Source organism: Tauraco erythrolophus, chromosome 9, assembly GCF_009769465.1.
Source record: "Tauraco erythrolophus isolate bTauEry1 chromosome 9, bTauEry1.pri, whole genome shotgun sequence".
NCBI classification, from domain to species: Eukaryota; Metazoa; Chordata; class Aves; order Musophagiformes; family Musophagidae; genus Tauraco; species Tauraco erythrolophus.
Window position 1 is genome coordinate 24,864,449 of NC_141473.1, and position 16,633 is coordinate 24,881,081.

Here is a 16,633-nt window from a genome sequence, read left to right on the forward strand (position 1 = left end):
CTCCTTTCCTCCTACCTTCTCTCAAAAAGAGAAAAAAACTCAGAGCAATTACAAAGATAATTTTAACTAGATAAAATCAAGGAAATTCCAAATTGAAGCAGGTCCATCTATTTAAACGGTGGTTAATGCTGTTACTGATTAGAATCACAGTAGTGCCTAAATGTCTTAGCCGAGATTAGGAGGAGGGGTAATGTCACTTTCTTTATATTCTAGATTAAAAAGATAGTCAAAGGAGGTATTACTGTCCCTATATGATAGAAGAGAAGATGACACTCTGGGAGGTTAAGTGACATACTGATAGGAAGCCTGTGAGAAAGACAGAAAATGAAGCCAGAGCTTCTGAGTTTCAGTTCGGTGCTCTAACCCAAACTCTCTCCCTCTGTCAGGGAGCTTTGCCGGGCTTTGCTGTTCCTCGAGCAGTACCTTGCTACCTATGCAAGGCGGGACCTACAGTGCTCTGATCAGACGGGCTGCTTTGTGGCAGGAATTGGAACCGGTTAACGTGGCTGGCTGTGGGTTAATTCTTTATGAAATGAGATTGTTGTTCATGTGTGTCATGCAACTGCACTCAAGAGACTTGATTTTGATTGCTTGTGTTACCAGCTGGGAAGTCAGAAGTTTGTAATTTTAGAAGCAAAAGGAGAAATGTAATTTCCTGGACTATAGATGATTTTCTTTTTAAAGCAATTATCCAATGTCTATAGAGTCAACATGTAAACTCAGTGATAATTCTTCTCTAAGAGGTTAATTGTTATAATAGGAAAAAACCCTCATATGCAGCAATTGAAATTGAGTGGGTTCATCACTATATTCCGAACCCCCTTCCCAAGCTGAGCATATTCTCTGTAATAATCCCCAGCTTTTATACAGACAGGAATATTTCTGAGCTCCAAGTCTGCTTCACCAAGAGACAGGTTAATTTTTTTCCTATTTAACAAACAAGGAAACCATAGCAAGAAGCTTTCAACAAAGCTAGAGGCAGTACCATGTGTTTAAAACTCAAAAGGTCCTGCTGCCCACTATTGTATTTAATCTCTTCAGCCATACTATTTTCCATCAGACTATTTGCCTCCAGTAGCTCTGGATAGCTATGGATTTGAAGCCAAGGAAAGATTTATAAAAAAAAAAAAAGACAAGTGAACCCCTGAAAGAAACAAAGGATATGTAGGCTGAGTGGGCAAAGCGATGTGAACAAGAATGCTCTGATGAAAGTTTCTGGTTTTTAGGAATATGTTGTCACTGTGTATCATTTCTCCGTGATGATGTCACTGCTATTTCACAAATATTAATGATTTATTTTTACAGATTCCCTCTGCAGAAGGTAAATAAAAATAACTTATTTACTCTCTTTCCTGAAATGGCTACATGTAGGCACAGAAGTTCAGGGCCTGATTTTCAGAGGAGATGACAAACAAACAAACAAACAAACAAAAAGGCTTACTTTTCCTGGATCTAATGATGATGGAATTATTTTTCTCATATTCTTGAATGTTCTCCATTTACAGATAACTATTCAACTATGTTTATGTTTTAATTTTAACTAAATTATGGTGTTGGATTAAAAAGTCAACATTTGCTAATAAAAACATTGAGTTTATTATGAATGCTCATCCTTTGAGATGCTACCTGCATTCATAAAGACAGTTTCTACCTTCACAAGTTTACAATTTAAATGATATTTCAAATTCTTCCATATGCAATTCTCAGTATAAGGAAAACCAGTAGTATAATAGATAATTTGATAATCTCTTAAAAAAATGCCAGTAAACCCCCAAATTAGAAAATGCATATTTCCAATGTAAATAATTTCTCATTTGCTTATTCAGTTTTACTACTGATTGAATGGCCTCCTATGTGCCTTAGCATTTGCAATGACAGCATTTGTGAGAAAGTTATTTTTATGATGTAATGTGGGAATTTAGTACATATATTTGTAGATTCCTTTCCTGTTAGATAATTTGCTATTTGCTTTTTTTTATTATTATTCTTTTATTTATCCCTTGCTTCCTAGAAAGAGCACTGAGGGCACAGATGAGCTCTTTATTTAACTTCAAATTATTTTAATTTAGTCCAGAGTTTCCAAAGATTAATTATTTTGTGCACTCTACTTCAGATTGCTTCATTTGCAGGAAATTAATGTTCCGCATTACTTGGAAGTGAAGGAAAACAAACAGATCATTTTTAAAAGTCTGTAATTAATACCATATACGTATTTTTCTACTCCTAATGACGGAGATTTTAAATCAGCCGTACAAAATTAAGCTCAAACATGCAAACACTTAAGGTATGACAGTGAGCTCATCAATCAGTGGAAACCTTTCACTGGTTTTAAAACATTTGGGATTATTTCCTCAAGCAGGTGTATAACTCCTGAAGCATGAGTATCCCCACTAAAAACTTCAAGACTATTTACACATTTTGCACGGACCACAGCAAAACTGGGCGAGGATTGATTGAGGATCTTGGTACTGCCCACCTTCTCTCCCCAGACTGTCTGTTCAGGCATAATTACACCTGTAATCACTCCCTAACCCCATCCAGTTTAGGGTATACACTTTCAATGGCAGGTGATTTCTAGGATGTCTGAACGTTCTCTGCACCTTCTCTGGGGCTGCTTGTGTACAAGCAGGCGACAATTCGGGGGATGACTCACTGGATCCAACTCCTATTGAAAGACAATAAGAGTTGATTAACTCCCAGCTGAGCTTTTGAAAATATCCAACTTTGCTCTTAGGCCACCTTTCAGCTGAAAATAATGTATAGAGAATACCACTGGTTGCAATGGAGCAGAATATTCATCTTAATTCTTAGCTCAGGCAGCATGATATCTCACTTAGCAGCAATAAGCTGCATTAAAAAAAAAAAAAATCTGGCAGTTCGGAATTAACAGAGTGGGTGAAATACTGTAAGGAGCAGAGAGACAGCAGTGGATGTTATGGAAAGACACAGGGTCTGATTATCCAGGCGTTGAGAGGGATGGGGAAAAAAAAGGGGGATGTTCTGCAGCTTAATTAATGGAAAGAGGCTTGTGCATCTGACAGCAGCCCCTCTGCAAGGTGAATTCTTTCATAAAGGGCCTCATTCATGAGTTGCCAAGACATCCACAACCTATTCTTGAATTCACACAAAAATTAAAAGAAAAACAACTGACTGGCTAATTTAGCGACTTGCAGGATGCAGCTGGTGCTACTGTTTTCACAAAAAAAAAAAGGCCTTTTCCCTTCCACCTCCTAACCATTCCAGTCTTCCTCCCCACCCCCAGCTATTTTGTATCCTGCTGCACCAGTGAGGAGTGTGACAACTCCTGACTTAGCTGGCGCTGTGGGATATCGAATAACAAAGGGGAATAATATCAGGATAACAGAGGGGTTCTGGCCAGTGCTAAGGAAACAATTCTGACAATCTCACTGCTCACCCAGGTCCTGCCATCAGCCTAGAGGTAGAACTTCCCTCTTTTTTTTTTTTTTTTTTTTTTGTGAAATAAACAAAGGGCTTTATTATGCTGGATAATGCAACTCCTTCCCTAACATCTTGATAAATCACCGACTACCCATCCTATCTACCACTGAGGAGACAGTTTGTGTAGTTCAATGTGTATGAAGAAGATACTTCATGTTTCCAGCACCAATATAATATTACCTTAGCTCTTCCTAGCTTCTACAGTGGTTCACATTCTCATATTACCTGACACAGAAAAACAAGTCCCTCCTGCCTCCTCCAAATCCCTTCTCACTCAGGTTTTCCTTCCCGAAAGATATTTAATACAAAATCCTACTGTGCGTGACAATAATTTAACAACTAGAGTTAGTCAGATTGGGAGCCCTAATACAAGCAAGCACTGCCTATTTCTAAAGCAGCATTGAGCAAATGTAAAGGTTTCTGAAAGGTATTTGAAATGATGTGGTATATTGCCACCTGACTCTGACAGGCCTCCCAGTCTAGCTAACAGAAGTAGAGTTGCTCTAATTCCAGCAGCTATGGGAAGTGACTGAAATAAATTGTTTGTGCCGTCAGAGCTTTATTTAGCAAGGGAACCTCACAACTAATGCTGCCAACAAAGCAAGTAAAGGAAACATCATACAGAACTAGCTAAAACTCTGGCTGGAGATAGCAGTTTGGTCCTTGAGACCAGCCAAACTCCGCCTGGTTCAAGCTGCAAAAGGGAAAGACTAGAGTGCAGGTTGCTCAATTTTCAAACACTACAGAGCAGACCTAGGGTTATTCTAGGGCTGGGCTCAGCAAATTCAGAGCTCGTTTGTCACATGGTTTATTTCCCAAAATCCCATCCTTTATGAGAAGGTGGGTGTGCCAGGAGATGCTGAGCAGAACTTGAAAGGGAAGTGCTCCAACCAGCTCCACAGTAGGAGAGGGTTTTCACTGCCTGTTGAGTCAGTGTGCCTTTCAGTCATATTTCTTATCGCTCTGGCCACTTGTCTAGTGCTGTTGTACACCAAGGGCTGGGCAGCATCAGAATAGTCTCCAAATTATATGGCTGGTAACAGCTTCTCTGGTCATTTCAACTTCTTCAGTTTATTAATAGGATTTTTAAAAATATAATGGAAACTGGGTGAGAATGGGATTAATAAAAACATGGTCAAGCTCTCTCCTCCCCCTTTTTCTCCATGTTTCTTGGCAATGTTTGACCAATAAAAGACTGCCAACAAATTCAAGTCTGGAAATTTTCCCCTGGCTAAAACTGAACTAGAATGTAGTACACCCACATCACAGTTGGGAGTTGTGAGGATGCATTCAGTTACATGAAGGACTATCAGGATCCTTTGGAGGCTCAAAGTAACCTTATTTAGCAAAACTGCCTTTGCAGTCTCTTTTATTGGCTTCTAAGTACTGAGGATGGCCTTCTTTTCATCTGAAGGGCTCAACAAGCTTGATGCCAGGCTTTTTGGAGAGGCTTTTCTTCCCTCTCTCGCTTCTTGTCCACTTGGATCTGGAGAAAGTTATAAAAGAAATATTCATTAAAACAGAGAGTGAGAGAGTATTCCAGCAGTTTGGAGACCATAAAAAGCTGTTGGGAAGCTGTGGAAGGGATTTTGTGTGAACTCTAAAAAGAATCCCCCCCTCTCTTAAAGTGACAACCCAATATCCTCAAAGGGAACAGAGGGAGGGAAGCCTAAACCTGTGGACAAAGTCAACCGATAATGATTGGAGAGTTAATTACTTTAAAGCTCACAAAGACAAGCTGAGGTGTTAAAATGGCTCCTGCAAACACCAGCATCCTCCCCTGTCACCTAGACTAACTAATCGCAGCAGGATGGTGGCAAGAAGGACCCGAGCAGCCCCTGATTATGGCAGCTTTCACTAGCTCTGGGCAAGCTGATCTTTATTCATTTCCAGTTCCGTCCTTCATCTCATCAGCCGCCCTCACAAAGCATTACTGTAAACGTGTACAAAACCACAAAGCTGCATCAAGTTCAGTGACGCTGGTTGATACAGAGTCCTGCAATATCCCAGGCCCTCCTCCTGGGATTAGCCTAGAAAACACTACTCCTGCACACAGCAGCAAAATGCTTCCTGTCGTATCAGTGAGTTTTACATGGCAAAAGGAGAAACTTAAATCCAGTATAGCTATAACTAACAATTTACTGTGGAGCCGAGGTGCTAATCCTTTTTTCTCCAGCAAATTTGTTTTGAGTCACATTTTATATTAAGATTCCATTTGTGAGGTTTAACACAAGATTAGCAGGTGTTTCGATGTAAAGCATATAGAGTTTAAATACATTGGTAGGGTGTTTCAGACGATGATGAGCTATTGTTATAAAAAACCCTATTGACCCATTGGACTCGTAACAATTGATTACCATTTATTAAAACACCTATTAATCACTTACTAATCCTTCATCACATGTATAAATAAAACCTCCATATGCAGTATTGTGAGATACTGTGCACATGAAAGACTGTAGTGTACTAGTGCACATGAAAGACGTACTGTAGTACGCTATCGTGTGCAAAGAGCCACACATTTTTTTCTGCTTTGCTTTTAACCTTTTCCTTTGCATTCCTAAATTCTATTCATCCTGTTGCCTCTTTAACATGTATAATAGTTAATGCAGCAAAAAGACATGCTTCTGCTAAGTTTTCAGATATGTGTTAACAGGCCACTAGCTTCTTCTCCATGACTAGCACAGCTACTCCATAGCTGGATCTCTTGTGGCTAGAGCAGGGCCCTTGGAACTCAGGTGGCCAGATTTTTCCTTAAGCTGGTGTCCTCTTCTAACAACTTTGCTCTATGCTTTGTATCTCGGGTTGGAGAACAGGAAAAATAATATACGTTCACCTAACAGAGCTCTTATAGGAACTAATTAATTAAGGATTGTGAAGGACTTTGATAGAGCCGTGTGGTATATTTGCCAGAGCAGAATGGAACATGTGGGATTTATTATAAAAAGTCACTGTCTCCATCCCTGTGGGATGACAGCTGATCTACCACAAATGCTTATTTCCAAATTACAGTACTATGCCAATTACAACTCCTGAGTTGAGACTGTTATAGCATTTACCTTATAATTTGTTAGTTTCAGGAATTAAAAAGCCCCCAAATCACTAAGATGGCATCAGGAGACTATTTTATACTATTATTCAATTTTATTAAATGTAATAGATGAGACAGCAAACGATCAGAAAATATGCCCACAGGTTATTTACTTCGTGTGTCTGTGTGCGTATAAATATATGCATGTATATATTAATGTAACCTATATTAGTATTTATTAATAGTGCTTAAATTGTGAAGTGATGCTCTGTTGCATGCAGCAATGCACATCCTCATACATAAACCGAGAATCGTTCTGTTTGTATTCAGATGGGTAGACATAGTTACATGGATTACTCTTTCAGACTAAATTACAATATAAAAGGCCGTAAAAAAAACTCCTAAGTGAAAAAAGAAAAGGCTGTTTTAATCCAGAAGGAATATGAGCTTGAAGGTTAGGGTTACAGGGAAGCTGCTGAACCCGTGGCAGGTGAGCTAAGCAGCGGAGGTGGCATAGGTAAAGAATATACGCGTTCGGCTCATCAGCAGGGACACGCTCGGGATGACTGTGGAGGCTGGGAAGAAACTCGCTGCACTCTTAAGATGACTTTTCTCCCCAGGGTCGCTTCTTTCAACAGCGTGTGCCAGGGGAGGCAATTTCCAGGTGACTGTAGTCATATATGTGGTTATGTATGGCAATAATAGAAGGAACATCCTGGCTTTGTTGAAGTCATAGGGAGTTTTGCCAAACTTTGATGGGGGTGAAGACTTCACCCTCTGGCAGCTCCAGAGAGAAATAGGGATCCATCACCATACCAACATGGACAACCATATAATTGTTTCTAATTATGTCACAGCTCCACTAGTTCTAATGGAACTGCACCAGCCATTAAAGCCCTCACAGGGAAATTCTTACTCTTATATATGGCAGTAATTTCATGCACAAGAATTCTCACACTGATTTTAAATGAGTGTTGAAACTCTAATTTAGTGTTCTTTTTTGTATACTGATGAATTTGGTCTGCATATGGCTGGGCTTCATTTAAGCAGTAGTCTCCAGCTTGTCTTACACCACCGCTATACGTATAGCAGTTTTAAGATTTTGATTTTTGAGAACAGAATTTAACCGAGACCATGCTCAGCCCTTAGTTTCTTGCTTTCTCTCACTTGTGATCCAAAACCAGCAACTGTACTTGCATTTTTAGAATAAACCTAAGGACTTTTAGAGAGAAGGATATGCTTACTACATACACTACAATAGATATGCAATGGAATCTATTTTTCCACAGGAGAGGAAAAATCTATCCTTTAAAAAAGGATATTTAAATTATAATTAAAGCAAGGAAATTAATGGATCAGAGTGGACTGGGCCACAGTACTTCTTTCTAAAAGCAGATGAGAGAGTGGGTTTGATTTTAGATTATTTTTTTTTAATATCAGGGACATCTTTTTAGCAGATGGAATGGGTGTATGCAATGTCTAGGTGTCCAGGCACCTGCTACTGCTCAGGGGCATTAACTGTTGTACTTCATTAGTTTTGTAGTGGCTACGGGAGAGTAAATCCCCCAAAGTCTGACAGTAGAAGACATGCTGAAGCGTGAATTTTATTGCTTACACTAACTTCCTTGATGGGCTTATAACTTTCCCATGGATATTTTTGTGTAGTTTTATTTTTTTTTTGCATATGATAAACCAAAAGATTTCTTATCTAGATCACAAACCAAAATGCACACCACATATTAGACATTCTCAATTAGATCCAGAGTGTTTCAGATACTTCTGGCTTGTCTGTGTAATATGCACTGTCTCAAACTGAACTGCCCTAAACTCACATGATGCAATTCTTCTGAAGCCATTATTTTAGGAAATAGTATAATTGACAGTGATAGTGGATCTAAGATCACTGGAGGATGATTAATGTATAAAGAGGTTCATGTGCTTAACTTCATGATTTACATAGTACACCTGTAAATGTCAAGATCCATAGGAGTTTCTCTTCACACAAAATGTTCTTGAGTAAGTTAAAAACTGGAACACAACACCCAATGACATACAGTCCTATAAAATTTATTTTCAGGAAAATAATTCAAATAAGAAGAAAGAACAAAAGTACTTAGACCAGAGATTTTTATTATTTTTCTCTGTGCTATTACTTACGTCTTCAGCACACTCACAATTACAAAACGGCCAAATTGTCAAGTTTTCTCCAGTGTTTTATTTCCTGAACAGGGATGTGGCTATGCCAAGTTTCAGTTTCAATAGATTATTTTTCTTTTTTACCACTAACCAAGTTGTAAATTTCCCAGAAAGAAAAAAAAATGTTTATAATGGAAATGTTGACACAACATTCAGAATAGTGTTGCAAATGTGACGCTCTGCTACAAGTTGTGCTGTAATGATTTATATTGTTTCCAATAATTTAAAAACTATTTTCAGTCACAGCCAAGTCCTGCATAACACATGAACCTTGAAGGATTCTCCAACAAACATTAGGTCACTACACATTTCAATCTCCCACTCTGTGTTTAAAGGGCTGCATGTGGCTGTTAACAGACTAAAACCTCAGTCAACTGGTATGGTACAATAGATATATGCTGGAATATTATTTTCACAAAGTAGCTTCCTGTAAGTAGGTCATTCAGTTTTACAGTGCTCTAAAACATCACCAAAGAGCTTCCTTATACAGTATCTCCAGCAATCGACTCTGAAAAAGTTGCGCTAAACCTTAACACTTAGTATTTTAGTAAGGAAATTTTGTTCGCTTGCTGCAAGCGAACAGCAAGCGAACAAAATTAATTTACTGTAGCTGGTCATTTTCCACTCAGTCTAAAGCAGATTTTATTTTATCTTTTCTTCTTCGGGACCAGATACCAATTTTAGAAAACTTTGCAGACAGACACCTAACGTGACATGTCACCCATAAGAGATGGAAAAGAAGACGTCTAGGGTCATGTTCCAGGTTTGGTAAGATGGGGGGTGTCTAGTTGGTGCTTGCTTGAGCAGATGCTCAGGCAGGTAAATAACCTTTTCCTCCTGGTGTGGTACCCCACGGTATATACCCCATGGTATTTTGTCATGCTATACTTCAGTGAACGTGATGTTTGCTTGTCGTAGCTGAGAAAAACATCATGAGTGTTAAAACTTTGACAGTGGTGAGTGGCCTTTGGTAGCATGGCTCAAGACAGTATGGAGAAAAATCCTTCAATGAGTTTCAAGTCCATATGTGTTATCACCTCATCCTTTAAAATCTATTCCTCTGAACATCTTGTTACATCTACAGCAAACTCAACGGGAGGACATCATCTGTAATTTGTTCACTCTCCTTTTATCCCTCAGACTAATGATGGTTGCCTCAAACGCAGCCCTCTTCCTCCGGACCGACGAACTATTCCAGCCGTTTAGGACAGACTTGCCAAAGACTGTCTGCGGCTGTGCTTCCACCGAGACGTTTTAAATCGCCCCATGTTGGACGAAAACCCCAAAGCAAAGCCCCGAGGGCGGCGGGAGGGCCCCCCGGGCGGCGGCGCTGGCCGCTTCCCCTCCGGCCGCCTTCCCGCCCGGCGCGCCCCGTCCCTCGGCCCCGAGCGGCTGCTGCTGCCGCGGGGACGCGCCTCCCCCCAAACTTTATTGCCTTTTTTTTTTCCCCTTTCTCGCTCTGATTTTTTTTTTTTTTTTCCCGAGGGAAAAAGGTGGGGGGGAGCTCAATTTCCCACTTGCCAACAGCAGATAAAAAAGTGGGGAGGGACCTCTTCTGTCACAGCCTATGTAGATTAACCTTTCAATTAGCTGTTATCAAGTCCTGTGTCTTAGCACCAGTCCTCGCAATCTGCGTCCGCTCGGCATCGGGGAGGCTGGCGGTCTGGGGTGGGATTCTGTTTTAATTTCTAAATTAAGGATGATTGTTCGTGTGGTTCCCCTCCCCCGCCGCGAGCTGAACGCTTGTGTCTGATCTGCCCGTCCACCTTTTAGTATTTTGGAGTGAGAAGAGGAGCCCCGCGGAGGAGGAGGAGGAGGGGAGACAAGGTATTCTCTCTGTATTCATCTTCTTTTTTCCCCTCTCGCGAAGGGGCTTAGGGAAGGTAACTGGTGCAATCAATCCGCTGGCTGGGGATTCCCTCCACCCCCTCCCCGGCTCGTCTGGCTCTCCTGGCTGGGTCTCTTCAGTGTGTATGTGTTTGGGGAGGGGGGTGGGGGGAGGTTGTGTTGTTGTTGTGTTCCTGGCTCTGGTTGCAGCCAGGAGAGAGAGCGAGAGAGCGAGCGAGAGACAGAGAAGGAGAGAGCGAGCGAGAGAGAGAGAGGAGCCGCGATCGCGTTTCAGGGGCAGCACATTCCGCAGGAACCGCTGCTGCAGAAACACACACAGGCAGAGAAAGGAGGTCATTGCAAGCAAAGGGGGGAAACCTGCATCAGAGGTTAGATTCCCAGGAGTTTATGCGGGGGGTAATAGGGAGCATGCGATGGGTTTTGTTTTCCATTGGGTGACAGGCTGCAATTTGCCATAATAACCCCCTTTCCCTCCCCTCTCTCAGGGCAGGGGGCTTGTCACTAGGCTGGGTACTTTTTTTTCTTTTGCATTGGAGGCTGATGCACGTGTTTGCAGACACTTGTGCTTGGTAAATGTATTGCAATGCTCTGCGTTTTGCAGGGGAGGGGGCGCAGCAGCAGGAGGTGATGGCTGGGTTGGATGGGGTGGGGAGAGGGGGAATGGAGTGGCAGAGGGAGGCAGGGGATGGCCGAGGTTTTTGTGTTGCATGCTCCCACCCTGTCTTTCTGAGGCGGCAATTGTTCCTTCGCAGACGGAGTGACGGAGAAGTCCCTGTGCTTCGCATGGCGAAACTTGCAGGGACCTGCATGTGGCTGTAGAGCTGGGAGTCATTGTCGCCGTCCCCGTTCCCACCCCCTCCTCCCCTCTCTTCGCGGTGCGGGGTGTGTGTGTGTGCGCGATAAGCGGCTGCCAGTGCCAGGCACCTTGGGAGGGTTAGGCTGGGAGCGTGCTCTTCCATCTCGCCCGCCCGGGCGAGCGGCAGGATCTGAAGCAGGCGCGTGACGCTCAATATTTAAGGCTGCTTATGAGTGTGTGTAGCGCGCCCGCCCGCCCTGCCGGGCTGGTCCAGGCGGCCGCCGCCGGTGTCTCTTGCTCGCGATCACCCTCTCGAACAAACTTTGGGAGCGGGTGGGGCGGCGGCGGGTGGGGGAGGGTAGCGAGGCCGGGGTGGGGGGGACCAGACGGGCGGCAGCGGTGGCCAACGGGAGAGCGAGCTTGCGAGAGCTCTCGCCTCCGCTTGCGGCGGGTGACCAATCGGTAGCGTTCGAGGCCCAGCAATGAGGCGGGCCGGGCTGGGGCGGGCGGGCGGGCCCTGCGGTTGTGTGGCGGCGGCGGTAGCCAATGACAGCCTCCAGCCTTGCCGTTTTTCACGGGTAGGCCGGGCTGAGCGTGGAGGGAGGGGGCGTGTCTCGTGATTGACACGCCCCACCTTCCAATGGTAGAGGCAGGCTGGTTGCTGGGCGGATCAGGACCGGTGTGGGTGGTTGATGGACACGGGCCGGCGGCCTGTGAACGTGGAGCGGCGTGCGTGGGACGGCCCAATGGCGGGCGCCGGTGGGCGGGACAGGGGGTAGGTAAGGTTTTAATGAGACTCCATTGGGCTGTAATCAGTGTCATGTCGGATTCATGTTAAGTACAACAGGGCGAAACAAAATGGCGGCGTAGGTGAGGCGAGGCGAGGCGAGTCGAGGCGGTAGGGGGAGTCGCGGCCGCCGCCGGCAGGGGGGCAGCGCAGCAGCGGGGGTAGCCGCCTCGGCGCAGTCTGGCAGCGGGAGCAGGGGAAGAGCCGGCAGCAGGGGGAGCCGCTGCGGCGCCTGGAGGAGGCTCCTCCCCCCGCGGCCCCGGTCCCGCGGAGGTGAGTGGTACCGGGGAGGGGGGCCCGCTCAGCCTGCCTCCTGCGGGCGCGGCGAGGGGCCGGCGGGGCCGCTGTCCCCGGCACCAGCCGTCCTCCCGCCGGCCCCGTGGGGTGGGTGCAGGTGCACGCCGTCGCCGGCCTCTCCGGGCTGCCCTGTCCTGCGGGGTCGCCGTGCCCTGGGGAGCAGAGCCTGCGGGCTTGGGGTTTCTGCCTTTGAAATGAGAAATCCCGGAGTAAGGCTCGGAGGGTTTAAAAGCCAGCCCCGACTCGGCCTCTGTCAAGTAGAACAATGCCTTGGCGCTAGGCACTAGGCGTTGCGAATCTCCATGGCTGGGGTATACTGTGAAAATTTTAAGTTAGTTGGGGAGGGGAATGTTCAAGCCTCTAAAGCCATGTTTCAGAAGTGATGTTCACACCGTATTTTCTCTGCCCAGACCTCACCTTTAGTATTCTGTCACTGAGCACTGAAAATAACCCACTCTGCAAAAAGCAAACGGGCACCGCAAGCCACTATCCCAAGAAGAAATGTTTTCAGTGAAACCCTCTTCTCAGGCTAACTGCTGGCAGTGGGTATTACCTTCCCATGCTTCCTGATATTCTCTAGTACCATCTTTTAAAGTGCTCAGAACTTCCATGGAAGAAAGGTGAATTTGGGTGACTCTGCTGGTGGTGTGTTGTGCTGATGCTGTTTCCTCTGGTGGTGCTTATGGCTGTCATTTCGTAAACTGCTTTATAGCATACGATCTTAAACTAGCTTGTGGGGTATCGCAGAGCACAAGCACTTAATCAGTTTGACTCACATATAACCACTCTTACTCCCCATGCCCCCAAGTCTTTTGATGTAGTCTAAAAGTTACTGTAATGTCTTCTCATCTGTCTGTTCAAGGCACGTGCAAGTGTCATTGCCTGCCTTTGTAGTAATTGAAAACCGTATGTTGTGTAAAGAATGATACAATAGTTGGCTTCATGATCTGTATAGTTTTAAGAGTGTTAGGTGTGCTGGGAGTCCTTGCCAGGGTCTGCTTTCTCTCTGTCTTTCTATAGGTGCATGCATTTTGCAATGGGGAAACAAGTATCTTGCCTCTTTTGCATCATTAATTGAGGTGGAAGTGGAATACAGAGTTGAGTAGCTGCATAATTCTAAGTAATGGCTTGGAGGAGAGAAAAACGGCAAAATGCTTACTGAATGCAATGGCAGTCTTCTCTTCCTCCTCTGCTGCAATCCTTACCTGACCCTGATGCTGCAGCAGAGAGCTGGCCTGCTGCTGCTTCTCCTGAGTGTGTGCAGAGCAGGGAAAAGGGAGCAGAATGAAATTATGCTTTGCAGGTCACCGGTGGGTTGCACAAGTTGCTGTCTTCTCTCTTCCCGCCTCCACCCCCTTTCCTATTTATTTTTTTGGTACTTGTGTTAACCTTGGTTTTTAAAAGTTTAACTGCATATACATTTAAGGCAGCCAAAGCAAATTTTTAATGGATTTCTCCTAGAAAAGACTTTAGATTTTATTTTGTGAAATGGTTTTGGATTCTTGTGTAATAACTTTTAGTTTTGTTTCTTGATAATAGCTGGTTTAATTTTTTAATCTTTCTGACTACACAGCTTGTTATCACAATCTAGATCACTTGAAAATAATTCCAGATACTAATGCACTCTAAAAAAGACTTTATTACAGGATTACTGATGACACCTGAGATTGACATGTTCAGTCGGTGCATTCTTAATTAGAATCAGGGGTAGAATAGGTGTGTGCTTTATAAAGGATGTATTTGCATTCATTCTAAATCCCAAGCTGAAATTTTGCAACTTCTTTATCTGATAATTTATGACTTGGGAAAAGGGACAAGCCTTGACTAGAGATGACTTTTCATGTTTTGAAGATAATATATTGTACTCTACTCTCACAATGTACAACTCCCAAATTCACCCTTCTTCCATGGAAGTTTTGAGCAAGTTAAAGACTTGTTAACAGACTTGGTCAGTAATTTAATGCAATCAAACTTTCTCAAATATTCTTATTTTCAAAATAAGATACCATAGAGTGTAGAAGCTGAAACATGACGTAGAGAGTGCCTAATGACTCTTGCCGTAAAACTTGGAAGTGGTCCTGTGCACTTAACAGTCTGGAAAATGCAATCTGTGATTGGATGGGTACTGTTGAGGGTTTGATTAAAAGTTTTTTAATTACACGGGGAGGAAAAAATAATAAATAGACATGACTGCCTACTGCTAGTTTATAATCACTCTTTAAAATTGATATTTCCTCAAAATCTGTTTGGGTAAGCATCACGCTTTTTATATTAAATGATGTGTGACCACCTTTTTGTGGTTTTGGTGAAATTAAGTTCTAAACTTAGAAACCTAAATGTAATTTTGAATATTTGTGTGGCCTCTTACGTTGAATCTGGTAAGTTTGTTTCTAAAACAGTTTGCTTTGTCTTTATCCAGTCACTCAGCATGTATATATCTCTCTGTTACCACTGTTGGATCAATCTCTCTTGACTTGATTTATGAAAGACTTCTTTAGTTTATAGCTTCAGGATCGGTGAGCTGAATTATATTGCTGGCAAAGATGTTTGTTATTGAGAGGTTATTTTGAATCTGACGTGTGGTAGACCTTGTCATATCAGTTGTGGAGGTCAGGGTGCTACTCTTCAAGCAGATATGCTATCGAAGTGGCAGAATAATAGGAACTCTAGGCTGTAGTTAAACAATTCCAAATTTGTATCAGATGGGCTTTGCATGGTTTCCTAAAGCAGAACGAACTTAGATTCTGTTGGAAGGTGTGAATTTAAGATGTCTTGATTTTCCTTTTGAAATATCCTGCCCTGTGTGTTGGAAACTCTGTGCTCCTGCTGGTACACTCAAGTTGTGTTGATTTAGTAGGCACTAGTATGCAGGAGGTTGTATTACACATAGGGAGTTTTAAGTAAATAAGTAAAAATGTAGGTCTGAATGTACATTACTGTGAAATTCCTGTACGAAGCAGCGGACTTTACACAAAGATAAAGGTTTATGCTCACCTTTTGCCACAGTCACTGGCCAATAAAAATTCCTGTAACCCACAAGTTATACTGAAATGTTCGTCGTTGTCCAGGTGCTTGGAACAGACCCTACACTGTGTGTTCTGGAATTTAATGGAAGTAATGTGGTTGCTTGTATGAAATCTAATACAACAGTACTGCAGTAGGTTTAAAAATGAGGCAAGTACATCTGACTCAGCAAATGCAATGTTCAGCATTTAAGTAAGTACTAACTATCTTCTTGAAGATTCATGGTACAACAGCCTAGCTAAATAACTTTTAAACTTTAAACTAGCTTTCTAGGAATCTGGGGCTTTATATGTAGCTACAGAGAACTTCCAAATCTCTAGGCAGAGTGTATAAAATACTCTCAATGTGAGTGAGCCTCTGCTATATATAGAGTTCTGCTTTGTTGTATTACTGTGTTGTCAGTGTCAGAGTTGTAAGGTATTTTGTGGTATTCATAGTACCACAGAAACCTTCTTCTTCCCTATATTTGTCTGCCTTTTGAAGCTACAGTGTTATTTCTGAATTATCTGAAAACAGTGCATATAAACAATGCTGTTGGGGAAATAATGGCTTTTCCTAGCTGGATTAAATTAAAATTTAATCTGTCTGTTTACAGAACAAGTTATTGTTTTATTACAAATACTTGAAATACACAGAACTGTTATCAAATATAACTTGCATGAGTACAGACTGGAAGCAATAAACAGGATCCAGTCTATGTAGATCAATAAGGTTCAGTATGAGAGCCAATTAAACATTCAGGCCCTGCATTTGTATCAGCAATGTGTCTTTTCATTTTGGCAGTTCGTTGAACTTTCATACTTATACATCTGAGAATGCTTAAGCTTCAATCAAACCTAAAGAATGACAAATTCATAAAATGAATTGATTAATATTTCTGCTATTTGGGTATGGAAGACTTCTATATTCACCAATAATATAGAAGTCTATTATTAGACTAGAAGCTCTTTCATTACTAATCCTGTTGTGTGGGTGTAATAATGTGTGAAACATGATCTGGAGTTTATATTTAAAGGGATTTTTGAGTGGGTAGAGGGAGGAGAAGGTATGGGACCAAAGTGCTTTTTGTACTCATTCTCTTCACAATTGTAGAGGAATCTTTTTAACAAGTTGGAAATAATTTCTGTTACTGCATCAATTCAGGTTTTTTTTTTTTTCCTATTTATAAGTTACTCAAGCTTTAAACATTATTAAA

At 42.6% G+C, this 16,633-nt stretch overlaps 1 protein-coding gene across 5 annotated transcripts in view; it reads left to right on the forward strand.

The window, feature by feature from the left end:
• The first annotated feature begins 10,487 nt into the window (after nucleotides 1–10,487).
• KAT6B (lysine acetyltransferase 6B) overlaps nucleotides 10,488–16,633 on the forward strand; it is a 117,308-nt gene continuing 111,162 nt past the window's right edge. For 3 of the 5 annotated variants that reach the window (XM_086617049.1, XM_086617052.1, XM_086617053.1), the window contains exon 1: nucleotides 10,488–10,513. The gene's annotated coding sequence lies outside the window, so the exon portion shown is untranslated. Of the gene's footprint in view, nucleotides 10,514–10,884; nucleotides 10,903–12,359; nucleotides 12,391–16,633 lie in introns of those variants that run through there. The other 2 variants (XM_086617051.1, XM_086617050.1) reach the window with 2 other exon arrangements.